Below are 12964 nucleotides of genomic sequence, written 5' to 3' on the forward strand. Positions count from 1 at the left end.
GATAGATACTGCCTAAAGGAAAATTAGACAGACCTTTGGAGAGAAGAGAATCACTTGTATGAAGAGAAGAGAATCACTTGTATGAAGAGAAGAGAATCACTTGTATGAATATCAAGAGCTCAGATGGAATACCAGTTCTAAGCAAAGAAGGGAAGGCAGAAAGATGGTAGGAGTGTATAGAGGGTCTATACAAGGGCGATGCAGTTGAGAGCAATATTATGGAAATGGGAGAGGACATAGGAATGGGAGATATGATACCGCATGAAGAGTTTGACATAGTATTGAAAGATCTAAGTAGAAACACGCCCCCGGGAGTAGACAACAGTCCTTCAGAACTACTAACAGCCTTGGGAGAACCACCCCTGATGAAACTCTATCATCTGGTGAGCAAGATGTAGGAGACGGCGAAATACCCTCAGACTTCAAGAAGAATATAATAATTCCAATCCCAAAGAAAGCAAGTGTTGACAGGTGTGAAAATTACCAAACTACCAGTTTAATATATGAAGATGGTATCTGTTCTTCTGCAGTGCAGATGCACTCACATTGCTCAAACTCTTACAGGAATCGGTAGATTTACTGCTGCGAGTAATGGGTATAGTGGGCAGGGGCATTACAAATGTAATGTGTGGACAGTAAGTTGGAAGTGTGGGTCTCACAGGGAGCATGCCAGAGGTAAGTCCCTGCAGTTGCACTATCCCCTGTGTCCTTGATGGCTCAATCGGATAGAGCGTCTGCCATGTAAAGCAGGAGATCCCAGGTTCGAGTCCCGGTTGGGACATACGTTTCAACTGTCCCCGTGGATATTTATCAACACCTGTAAGCAGCTAATGGTCTGGATTTCATTGTAATATCAGTTTAATAAGTCACGGCTGCAAAATACTAACACGAATTCTTTACAGGTGAATGGAAAAACTGGTAGAAGCTGACCACAGGGAAGATCTGTTTGGATTCCATCAAAATGCGAGGCAATACTGACCCTACAACTTATCTTAGAAGATAAATTAAGGAAAGGCAAATCTACTTTTTTAGCATTCATAGACTTAGAGAAAGTTTTGACAATGTTGACTGGAATACTCTCTTTCAAATTCCGAAGGTGGCAGGGGTCAAATACAGGGAGCCAAAGGCTATTTACAATATGTACAGAAACCAGATGGCAGTTATAAGAGTCGAGGGGCATGAAAGATAAGCAGTGGTTCAAATGGCTCTGAGCGCTATGGGACTCAACTGCTGAGGTCATTAGTCCCCTAGAACTTAGAACTAGTTAAACCTAACTAACCTAAGGACATCACAAACATCCATGCCCGAGGCAGGATTCGAACCTGCGACCGTAGCGGTCTTGCGGTTCCAGACTGCAGCGCCTTTAACCGCACGGCCACTTCAGCCGGCGATAAGCAGTGGTTGGGAAGGGAGTGAGACAGGGTTGTAGCCTCTCCCCAATGTTATTCAATTTGTATATTGAGCAAGCAGTGGAGGAAACAGAAGAAAAATTTGGAGTAGGAATTAAAATCCATGGAGAAGAAATAAAAATTTTGAGGTTTGCCGATGAAATAGTAAGTCTGTCAGAGACAGCAAAGGACCTTGAAGAGCAGTTGAACAGAATGGACAGTGTCTTGAAAGGAGGATATAAGATGAACATCAACACAAACAAAACAAGGATAATAGAACGCAGTTGCATTATATCAGGTGATGCTAAGGGAATTAGATTAGTCTATTAGACACTTAAAGTTGGAGATGAGTTTTGCTATTTGGGGAGCAAAATAACTGATGATGGTCAAAGTAGAGAGGATATAAAATGTAGACTGCACTGGCAAGGAAAGCATTTCCGAAGAAGAGAAATTTGTTAACAACAAGTATAGATTTAAGTGTCAGGAAGTCGTTTCTGAAAGTATTTGTATGGAGTGTAGCCATGTATGCAAGTGAAACATGGATGATAAAATGAGATGATGATTCAGTTTACATAATGGTAAGACATATTATGAAAGCCAATTTTAAACTGAAAAACATTTCCAGAAACTTACAAATCCTTATGCTTCCTTAATAGTTACAAAACACAGGCTGTATAAGTTCAAATAATGTGAGATTGTTGAGATTTTCAGTGTGCACACCAGACTGCAAGAAACTAAAATGGGAAAAAGGGTATATAGCAAAAGATGAATGGGTGGTTCTGGGTGATACAACAGTAAAGGCAGCAGAGGAAAAACTAGGCATAATGGTAAAGTCCAGCAGAAATGTTTGCACAACATAACAAAATATTGAATTTGAGCAGTATTCACCTTACTGAAAACCAGTTCATCTCATAATTCAGTAATTTTCTTGAATGATTTATTTTTTTGGTACAATGTATTGAACTGAATTGACATAATAAGAAAATATACGAATGCAGAAGATCCCCTAGTGATCAAACCAGGTGCAAGACCTGTCCCATACAACCACCCACTGCCTCCTGCCACGGTCCACTCATAGGCATCATTCCTTCTGTGCAATAAAAGGTAAGGCAACCTGTGAAAGCAGTCATATCATACATTAGCTATGCTGCAATTACTGTACAGGATTCTATGTGGGCATGACAGCTAAGGAACTGTCTACTGATTAGCTACCACAAAAAACTGTGGCAAAACCACATATTTCACTATCTAGTTGCCAAACATGTTGCAAATTACAACAGTAGAAATGTCACTGGCTAGATATTTCCCACAGCAAAAGTTTCTCTGAACCAAGCAGTTGCGAATTCAGCACACCCTGTGCTCTCCCCCTGGCATAAATATCTGCTAATCTGTTTACCACTGTCTCACACTACCTTTTCCCCTTTTCTCTTCTGTCCACACTACTCTCTCCCTCTTGCTGGTTGTGTACTGCCTTCTCCCAATACTCTTCTTCCTCCCTCCCCATTGCTCTCTCTCTCTCTCTCTCTCTCTCTCTCTCTCTCTCTCTCTCTCTCTCTCACACACACACACACACACACACACACATCATCTACCTCACACTACCCTGCTATCCCTCTGTGCCTCATGCATCCTTCCCAATCGCCTCCCCACCTCCATCTGCACAGTCTTGCTGATACCCAGGGAGTGTACTTTTAGGTGTCTGTATGGTTGTGTGTGTGTGAATGTACGTATATATTTTACTACAAAAATAACAAGAGCTTAAAAGCTAGTGTGAATATAGTTTTCTGTTACAGGTTTTTGTGTGACACACATCAGTTTGCTTTAGGTGAGTATAGCTAGGGTGAATATAGTTTTCTGTTACAGGTTTTTGTGTGCCACACATCAGTTTGCTTTAGGTGAGTATAGTACTTGTATTTCCCTTATTGCACATATTTTTCCACCTAGAAATTTCTATTATTAGAATACTAACAAATTACTTACAGAAGAATGAAACAAATGGTAGATGTCCATCCTGAAGTTGGTCAGTTCCAGGTATATGTAGATATGTGTGAGGTAATATCAACCATTCAACCTGACTTAGAAGTTATGTATGAGAATACCTGTGTATTTAGCATTTAAAGATGCTGAAAAAGCTTTTGACAACATTTACTAGAATGCTCTCTTTGAAATTCTTAAGTTATTGAAGATAAAATACAGATAACAAAAGCTTACCTATGACGTGAACAGATACCAGGCTGCATAAATATGAGAATAAGGGCAGGAAATAGAAGCACTAATTCATGACAAGGGGTGAGTGGTCTGAATCCTGTGTCTCATATTATCCAATCTATGCATAGAGCAAGCAGTAAAGGAAAAGGAATTAAAATTCAGGGGGAAAAAAACTTTATTGTCTGCTGAGGATCTAATTGTCTGCATATGCGAAGAACTATGACGATCAATTATACAGAATGGACTTGTCTTGTCAAGAGGTTGTATGAAGAACATAAATAAAATGAATATAAAATGTAGAATGCCAACAGCAAAAAAAGCTGAGCTAAACTGTGAAATATGTTAACATCTAACACACATTTAAGTGTATGGAAGTCTTTTCTGAAACTATTTGTCAGCAGTGTGGCTCTGTACAAGGATCACTTTTTAATTTTTTACAAACAACCACTAGATGACACCACTGAGACATGACACTAACATTGTTTTAAAATTTATTATTTTTAAAACAAATGTAGGTCAGACATCACCTGACTAGTTTCTTTACAGGGAATATTTAAAGAAACAGCACTGTGTAAAAATGGAAATTTTATGTGCAGGTTTCCACAAACAAAATTTTTGAAAATTATTTTAAGAGACCAACTCAACAACCACGTTGAATTGCTCCATTCAACTTTTGGTAAACAGCCATCTTCAGAAAGTTAGCTAGTTTCAAGATACATGGATAATTTTGCACAAAAATAGTAATGATGTGGAACAAGCCAAAGAGAATCTTAACATGGAAGAATGTATGTCATTACCATCTGGTACTGTAATTATGTACATCATTATTCCTTTTGAACCTTAGTGTATTATTTATAATAAACTACATGACGGAATGAACCTTAGTGTATTATTTATAATAAACTACATGAGGGAATAAATAACTGTGAGGCAGTAGTCAGAGTGCCTGACTCCTTACACAGATGTCTACAAGATGATTATGGGTGAGCTCTATATATTATTCTTACGGCACACTTTTGAGCAATGACGACTTTCTTAAAGATGGATTATCCCAGAACATTATTTATATGACACTGAATGAAAATACGCAAAAAATGTCAACTTACTGATCTGTATCTTCCCCAAGATCAGTAATAATTCTAAATGCATTTATTATTTCCTCACCATGTGTTACATGTGTCATTGGCACAGTACCCCTGGATGTGCAGAACTGAATATATTGTAAGCAAATGAAATTATATGGTTCTGGAGACTTTTTCAAGTTTGAAATATCTTTGCTGTATATATACCGACTGAAGTAATGAATGAAAATTTGTACGGGATTTAAAACCGGGTCTTCTGCTCACTAGGCATATGTGCTAACCACTACACTGCCCTGACACAAGGCCTATGAAATTTAGATTAAAATTAGGTGCCATATGAGTTCCAATAGCTTTCTTTACAATTTTTCACCCTGTGGAATGACAGACAACAAAGAGGAGCCTTCAGGTGCAAGGGTAATATATGGCCTAACCCACATGATTCCAGAATCAGAGTACCTGAATCACATGTTTTTCTTTGACAATTGTTTCACCAGTGTTGACACACACATCATATCGGAAATAAAAGCTATTGGATCGATAACAGAGATGAGAACTAATGCATACCTCCTTTGTTGATTATTACAAAGTAATAATAATAATAATAATAATTGGGTGAAGAAGAAGAAGAAGTAAAAGAATGGGGAGGAGGATACACTGGATAGGAAAATTGTTAAGTAATAAGCACCACAAGACCACATAATCATTTTACATGTCAGACTGAGTTCTATTAGACTCTCACAAAATACTATGTTACATTCTGTACTGAAAGATGGGAAATACGGAAGCGTCCGATCCCGCCCGTCTGCTTTGACCCATGACGTCACAAATATGGCGGAAACGACCATAAACCACGATTCCAATATGGCGCATATAAAGTCGGTACGTACACATTATGAGAACGAAAATACATCGAAAAACAAACACAAACACACACACACACACACACACACACACACACACACACACTTTCCACAAAAGCCTAATGACACTAATGGGACAAGCGCGGGAAATGGGGTGTTTTTGGGTGGGGGCAAACTAAATATAAACAAATTTATACACCCACCCCCATACAAACCACACAAAACGACAAAAAAAACCATCATCACAAAACTCCACAAATACCACTAAACACAATATCATCTGGAATCGGACACTTCCCTTGACCTATATAGCTCAACAGCAGCTCCCGATCCCATAGGTTAGGATCAAACACTTCCCTTGGCCTATATAGCTCAAAAACATCTCTCGATACCAATATCAACATACACAGCCACACATCGGGATCTAATACTTCCCTTGACCTGCGCACTGTTAATTTTATCCGTCATATCCATTCGTGAACATAAACAACACCACATTAATTTTACTAAAATTACCACACGATGTACAGCGAACAACACTACATTAACCTTCACACAAAATCGTTAACTCACTGAAATGAATTACACTACAAACACAGCCGACACTCTAACAATTCTGGACAATGAGCAAAAGCAAACTGAGCCCATTACACCACACAAACGAAAACCCTGAACATACCACCAGAGAGCACAACATGACAACATCTACAAACACGCCACACTCACAAACCTAACTCCGCGCCGTCATGACGTCACACACGACAACATCCGTACGTCACGGGTCAAAGCAGACGCATGGGATCGGACGCTTCTGTCGACCCGAAAGATGTTAGTGGAACAGAACATTTTCTTTTACTAATGTGTAAAAAGAAATGTGTCTGTTGTTAAGTACTTGCAGTCAAAGGAAATGCCTGCTGATAACTACACCACTTGTTAGAGAGCAACACATGTACCTTATGAGTAAGGTGAAATTGTCACCAGCTAACGTGGTAATGTTGGTAAACTGGCTCCTTATTCCATTTTTGTCACTGCGTCTGCTTGGTGTGGTCTATCTTTGAGTCATTGCTCCTCCTTCCTGTATATGCAATGTCATATGTTTCTGTAATTTAACGAATTATGAACATTGTAATTATCTGCATCATAAATCACAGTCTGCTAACAATACCATTACTATCTTAGGACTGATTGTGACGATGCAAAACGGGTAGTAACCACCATGAACCAAGGACCTTGAGACTTGTGGAAAGGCTTGCATGCCTCAGTGATACTGATAGCCATACCGTAGTTACAACGACAACGGAGGGGTATCTGTTGAGAGACCAGACAAAATTGTGGTTAATGAACAGTGGTAGCAGCCTTTCAATAGTTCCAGGGGCAACAGTCTGAATGATTGACTGATCTGGCCTTGTAACATCAACAAAAACGGCCTAGCTGTACTGGTACTGTGAATGACTATAAGCAAGGGGAAACTACAGCCGTATTATTTAACGAGGACACACAGCTTTACTCTACGGTAAAATGATGATGGCATTCTCTTGGGTGGGCAAAATATTCCAGATGTAAAACAGCAACCCATTTGGATCTCCACGTGGGAACTACTCAGGAGGTCGTCACTGTCAGCAGAAACAAAACTGGAATTCTACGAATCGGAGTGTGGAATGTCAGACAGAAAATTTAAAAAGGGACACGTATAGGTTAAAGTTAGATATAGAGGAAATTCGTGAAATTCAGTGGCAGGAGGAAAAAGACTTCTGGTCAGGTGAATACAGGGTTATAAATACAAAATCAAATAAGAGAATGCAGGAGTTGGTTTGATAATGAATAAAAAAAAAAAAAAACAGGAATGCAGATAAGCTACTAAAAACAGGATAGAGAATGCATTATTGTAGCCAAGATAGATACAAAGCCCACACCTACCACAGCAGTACAAGTTTATATATCAAGTAGCTCCGCAGATGAAGAGATTGAAGAAATGTATGATGCAATAAAAGAAATTATTCAAATAGTTATGGTAGATGAAAATTCAATATTCATGGGGGACTGGAATTCGATAGTAGGAAAAGGAAAAGTAGTAGGTGAACATGGACTAGGGATAAGGAATGAAGAGGAAGTAATCTGGTAAAATTTTGTGCAAAGCATAACTTAATCATAGCTAACACTTGGTTTAAGAATCATGAAAGAAGGCTATATACAAGGAAGAGGCCTGGAGACACTGGAAGGTTTCAGATACATCATATAACGGTAAGACAGAGATTTAGGAACCAGGTTTTAAATTGTAAGACATTCCCAGGGGCACATGTGGACTCTGACCACAATCTATTGGTTATGAACTGTAGATTAAAACTAAAGAAACTGCAAAATGGTGGGAATTTAAGGAGATGGGATCTGGATAAACTGAAAGAACCAGAGGTTGTAGAGAGCTTCAGAGAGAGCATTACAGAACGATTGACAAGAATGGAGGAAAGAAATACAGTAGAAGAAGAATGGGTAGCTTTGAGGGATGAAGTAGTGAAGGCAGCAGAGGATCAACTAGATAAAAAAAAAATGAGGGCTAGTAGAAATCCTTGGGTAACAGAAGAGATATTGATTTTAATTGATGAAAGGAGAAAATATAAAAATGCAGTAAATGAAGCAGGCAAAAAGGAATACAAAAGTCTCAAAAATGAGATTGTCAGGAAGAGCAAAATGACTAAGCAGGGATGTCTAGAGGACAAACATAAGGATGTAGAGGCATATACCACTAGGGGGTGAGATAGATACTGCCTACATGAAAATTAGACAGACCTTTGGAGAGAAGAGAATCACTTGTATGAACATAAAGAGCTCAAATGGAAAACCAGTTCTAAGCAAAGAAGAGAAGGTAGAATGGTGGTACGAGTGTATACAGGGCCTATACAAGGGCGATGTAGTTGACATTTCTTACGGAAATGGAAGAGGACGTAGATGAAGATGAAATGGGAGATATGATATTGCGTGAAGAATTTGACATAGCACTGACAGCCTTGGGGGAGCCAGCCATGACAAAACTATCATTTGGTGAGCAAGATGTATAGAGGGGTGAAATACCCTCAGACTTCAATAAGAATATAATAGGCTGATTCCAATCCCAAAAAAAGCAAGTGTTGACAGGTGCGAAAATTATCGAACTATCAGTTAAATAAGTCACGGTTGCAAAATACTAACACAAATTCTTTACAGACGAATGGAAAAACTGGTAGAAGCTGACCTCGTGGAAGATCAGTTTGGATTCCGTAGAAATGTTGGGACACGCGAGACAATACTGACCCTACGACTTAGCTTGGAAGATAGGTTAACGAAAGGCAAAATTCCTGCCACTCCTTGCAGCAAATCACGTTCGTTAAAATTCCAAGTTGGGACAGTGTCGTCGTAGCAACAGTAATTGTAACAGGATTTTTTACTCAACGGAGAGCGTCATGGAAAATCCGCAAAATCTGAACTGGACTAAGATTGACTTTTTGGGTCTAGCAGAATTTTCGGTACCACATATCCGCTAACAGTGCACCTAGCTCAACAAACACAATTACGCATTGAATGCGGTTTCTTGTCATTGCGAAAAACATAAACAAATATCATATCTCCAAAGGCATATTACAAAACGATAAAAGTTTAATAAGCAACATCCAAATTACGCTTCGCATTTTCAGACTACGGAAGACATACCATCACACATACCTTGTCAATTCATAGAATATTCCCCGGTACTTCTATCACAACGTCAACAAACACTCTTTAGGAGGAAAACAACCACAACATGTCAACAACGTTTAAAATTTCATTTTCGTTGCAAAGATGATAGCGTTGAAGACATACCTACTGTAAACAACTGTCAGTTTCGTTTTATTTTGATAAGTTCGAGTCCTGCTACTAAAGGAAAGCCTTTAAAAATGTTGGACATATGTATTTCTTTATTTTGAATTATACATAACAGCATTTGGATAAACTGAAAGAACCAGGGGCTGTAGAGAGTTCAGAGGGAGTGTTGGGGAACGATTGTAGAAGAAGAATGGGTAGCTTTGAGGGAGGAAATAGTGAAGGCAGCAGAAGATAAGTGTCTTATAAGGCGAGGGCTAGTAGAAATCCGTGGGTAACACAGGAGATATTGAGTTTAACTGATGACAGGAGAAAATAAAAGTAGCTGTGAATGAGGCAGGTGAAAGGGAATACAACCGTCTGAAAAACTTGGTTGTGAAAGAGACTTTGAAATCTCAGGTACTGAATTAATGTCTGAAAAAACTATTATTTTGTGTGTGTATAGATCTCCTGTTAGCAACATAAGTGTTTTTTTCGAAAAATTGGACCTTGGTTTAGGCAAACATAAGACTACTGGGAAAACAATGGTGCCATGTTGTGATTCTACTACTGATTTTCTGAGCCATAGCCCTCACAGGGAAACGTTTTTAAATATTATAAAAGCCTACAATCTTTGTCTGACTGTAAGCTCTCCAACACATGTAACAAAAACTAATATCACTCTCCTTGATCAGGTATGTGTAAACATGGACAAGTGTACATCAGAAAACTTTGATACCTACTACAGTGACCACCTTTTGCAATTACTGACCTTACCTGTAAATCACATTTCGACCAGTATAGAAAATGTTATCCTTAAAATGATTTATAGTAGGAAAAATATTCAATACTTCCAGTACCTAATCAGTGACAATCTTGGAGATAAGTGTATGATACCTCTATTACCAACGAAAAGATGGGACATTTTTTGAACATTTTCAAGCATAACTTTGACCTAGCTTTTCCACAAAGGAAAGTGATTTCCAAAAGCACAGATAGATTCAAGAACTGGATTACACCAGGCATTAGAGTATCTTGTAAAAGGAAGCGGGAACTTTTTCTGCAGTCAAAAGCTCACAGCAGTCCAGAATTTATTAATTATTTCCAAAAATACAAGCTAGTTTTGAAACGTGTCATAAAAGAGACAAAAAATTAAGGAAAATGACAAGCATATTATGAAGTCACCCAATAAAACTATGTCCATATGAAAAGCTATGCAGGATCTTACAGGGAAGAAGACAACTCACAAAAATACTGTGACATCACATGATGGCAAGAATGTCACTGACCCTAGGGCAGTTGCAAACAGTTTCAATTATTATTATGCAACTGTTGCTGGAAAATAAGTGAACGAAAAATTTGGAAATCCACCTAATACGACATGGAAAGAACTTTCATGTATTTAAATAAATAATATATCCATGTTCCTCAGTCCAATAAGCCCAACAGAGTTCCTAAATACCATTAAGTCAGTGAAGAGTAAGTATTCAACTGGTATTGATGATCTTCCAGATTATATTATAAAAATAATAGCAAGACAAACACTTTCGCCTTTATTGGACATGCAATTCATTCTTATAATGTGGTGTCTTCTCTCAGCAACTGAAAATGGCAAAAGTAATACCTCTATATAAAAAAGGTGATCATCAATGTGTCTGTGTCTGTATTGTCAGGGTTTTCGAAATTATTGAACAAGTCTTTCTTTCAAAACTAATTACATTTTTCGACTAGAATGATATTATTTCTGGATGTCAAGATGGCTTCAGACCACAGCAATCAATTGAAACTGCCACTTTCAATCTGATGAATCATGTCTTAAATGCAGTGGACAACCACAGAAATATCTCAGGACCTAACAAAAGCTTTTGATGTGGTTGATCATTCTATACTCCTGAGGAAGCTTGAATGGTATGGTGTAAGAGGTGTGCTAAATCAGTGGATTAAATCATATTTGGAATATCGCTCTCAGGTAACTGAAATTCAGTACATGGAAGGAAATGAACTCCAAGTACACCTTTCAGAACCAAGTGGCTTAAGTCATGGTGTTACACAGGGCACCATTTTAGGTCCCTTTCTTATTTGGTTTACATTAATGATTTCCCATCACATGTTAGGGATTCTGAACCAGTACTGGTTGCAGATGACACCAGTCTATTGACTGAAGGGAATAAAGAAGAAAATCTTACTGCATCTGTAAAAGATATTACAAAAGAAGTGTCTGAATGGTTTACCAGAAACAGGCTAACAGTTAACCCCCAAAAAACGGTACTCATGAATTTCTACACTGATCAAAACAAAAATCCAGCACAACTTAGTATATGTATAGATAACCAGAACATTAGTGCTGCCAATGAAATTAAATTTCTTGGGATTCATATTCAGTAAAGTCTTAAATGGAGCACTCATATCACAGCCCTAAATTCAAAACTAGCAAAAACGAGCTGTGTAGTAAGAATTCTCTACAACAATACTAGTGCAGAACCAGTTAGGGCTGTATACTTTGCTCGTGTACATTCAATACCGAAGTATGGTATCAGTTTCTGGGGATATGTACACTAGGTCATAACAGTTTTTAGGAAACAAAAGGCAATTATAAGAATAATGGAACAAGTGAGCAGCAGAAAACCATGCAAACCTTTCTTTAAAGATCTAAAGATCCTATCCCTTCCCTGCATTTATATATTGGAAGTAGTCACACACGTCAACAAAAAAGCATACTGAGAAAAGAAAACCTATTTCCTCCCAACAAAAGTGTCCATGATTACAGAACCAGGTCAGACAGTGACATACATGTTAATCATTGTAACACCACATTATGCCAAAAAGGTGTATATTATGCAGGAACAAAACCTTACTACAGATTATGAAGACATATAAAATCTCTTCCTGAACTACAAAGCCTTAAAAAGTCTCAGACATCCTACCTTCTGAAAAACTGCTACTATTCAATCTCACAGTATCCTATGCCAGAGAAAATGTAATTTGTATCTTTAACTGTAGAAATAAGTTATAAATATACAGTATTTCAAAAATTTTTAATTGTTAACTGTATAGATCCAATTTGTCATAAAAATTAAAATAACACATGTTTGACAATTGAAAAACCAATAGCTAAAAAGGTTTTCTGTCCAATATCCTGTGTACAATATATGTACTGAAAAAGAGATTTATATGGACAAATAAATAAATAAATGCGATCGACAGGAAGTGGAAAATGGCTAAGCAGGGATGGCAAGGGGACTAACGTAAAGATGTAGAGGCCTATATCACTAGTGGTAAGACAGGTGCTGCCTACAGGACAATTAAAGAGATCTTTGGAGAAAAAAGAACCACCTTTATGAATATGAAGTGATCGGTTGGGAAACCAGTCCTAAGCAAGGAAGGAAAGCAGAAAGGCGGCAGTAGTATATAGAGGATCTATATAAGGGAGATTTACTTGAGGATAATAATGCGAAAATGGAAGAGCAAGTAGATGAAGATGAGAAGGGAGATATGCTACTGTGTGAAGAATTTGACAGAGCACTGAAAGATTTAAGTCGAAACAAGGCCCCAGGAGTACACAACATTCCGTTCGAGTTACTGATAGCCTTGGGAGAGCCAGCACCGACAAAACTCT

General features: G+C 38.1%; 1 protein-coding gene across 2 annotated transcripts in view; it reads right to left on the reverse strand.

The window, feature by feature from the left end:
• LOC124595776 overlaps window positions 1–9351 on the reverse strand; it is a 37756-nt gene extending 28405 nt beyond the window's left edge. For both annotated transcript variants that reach the window (XR_006978243.1, XM_047134662.1), the window contains exons 1-2: window positions 9232–9351; window positions 6492–6637 (exon numbers count right to left, since the gene is read on the reverse strand). The gene's annotated coding sequence lies outside the window, so the exon portion shown is untranslated. The remainder of the gene's footprint in view (window positions 1–6491; window positions 6638–9231) is intronic.
• Between the last annotated feature and the right edge of the window lie 3613 nt (window positions 9352–12964).

The sequence above is a fragment of the Schistocerca americana genome, chromosome 2 (assembly GCF_021461395.2).
Source record: "Schistocerca americana isolate TAMUIC-IGC-003095 chromosome 2, iqSchAmer2.1, whole genome shotgun sequence".
In the NCBI taxonomy this organism is placed as follows: Eukaryota; Metazoa; Arthropoda; class Insecta; order Orthoptera; family Acrididae; genus Schistocerca; species Schistocerca americana.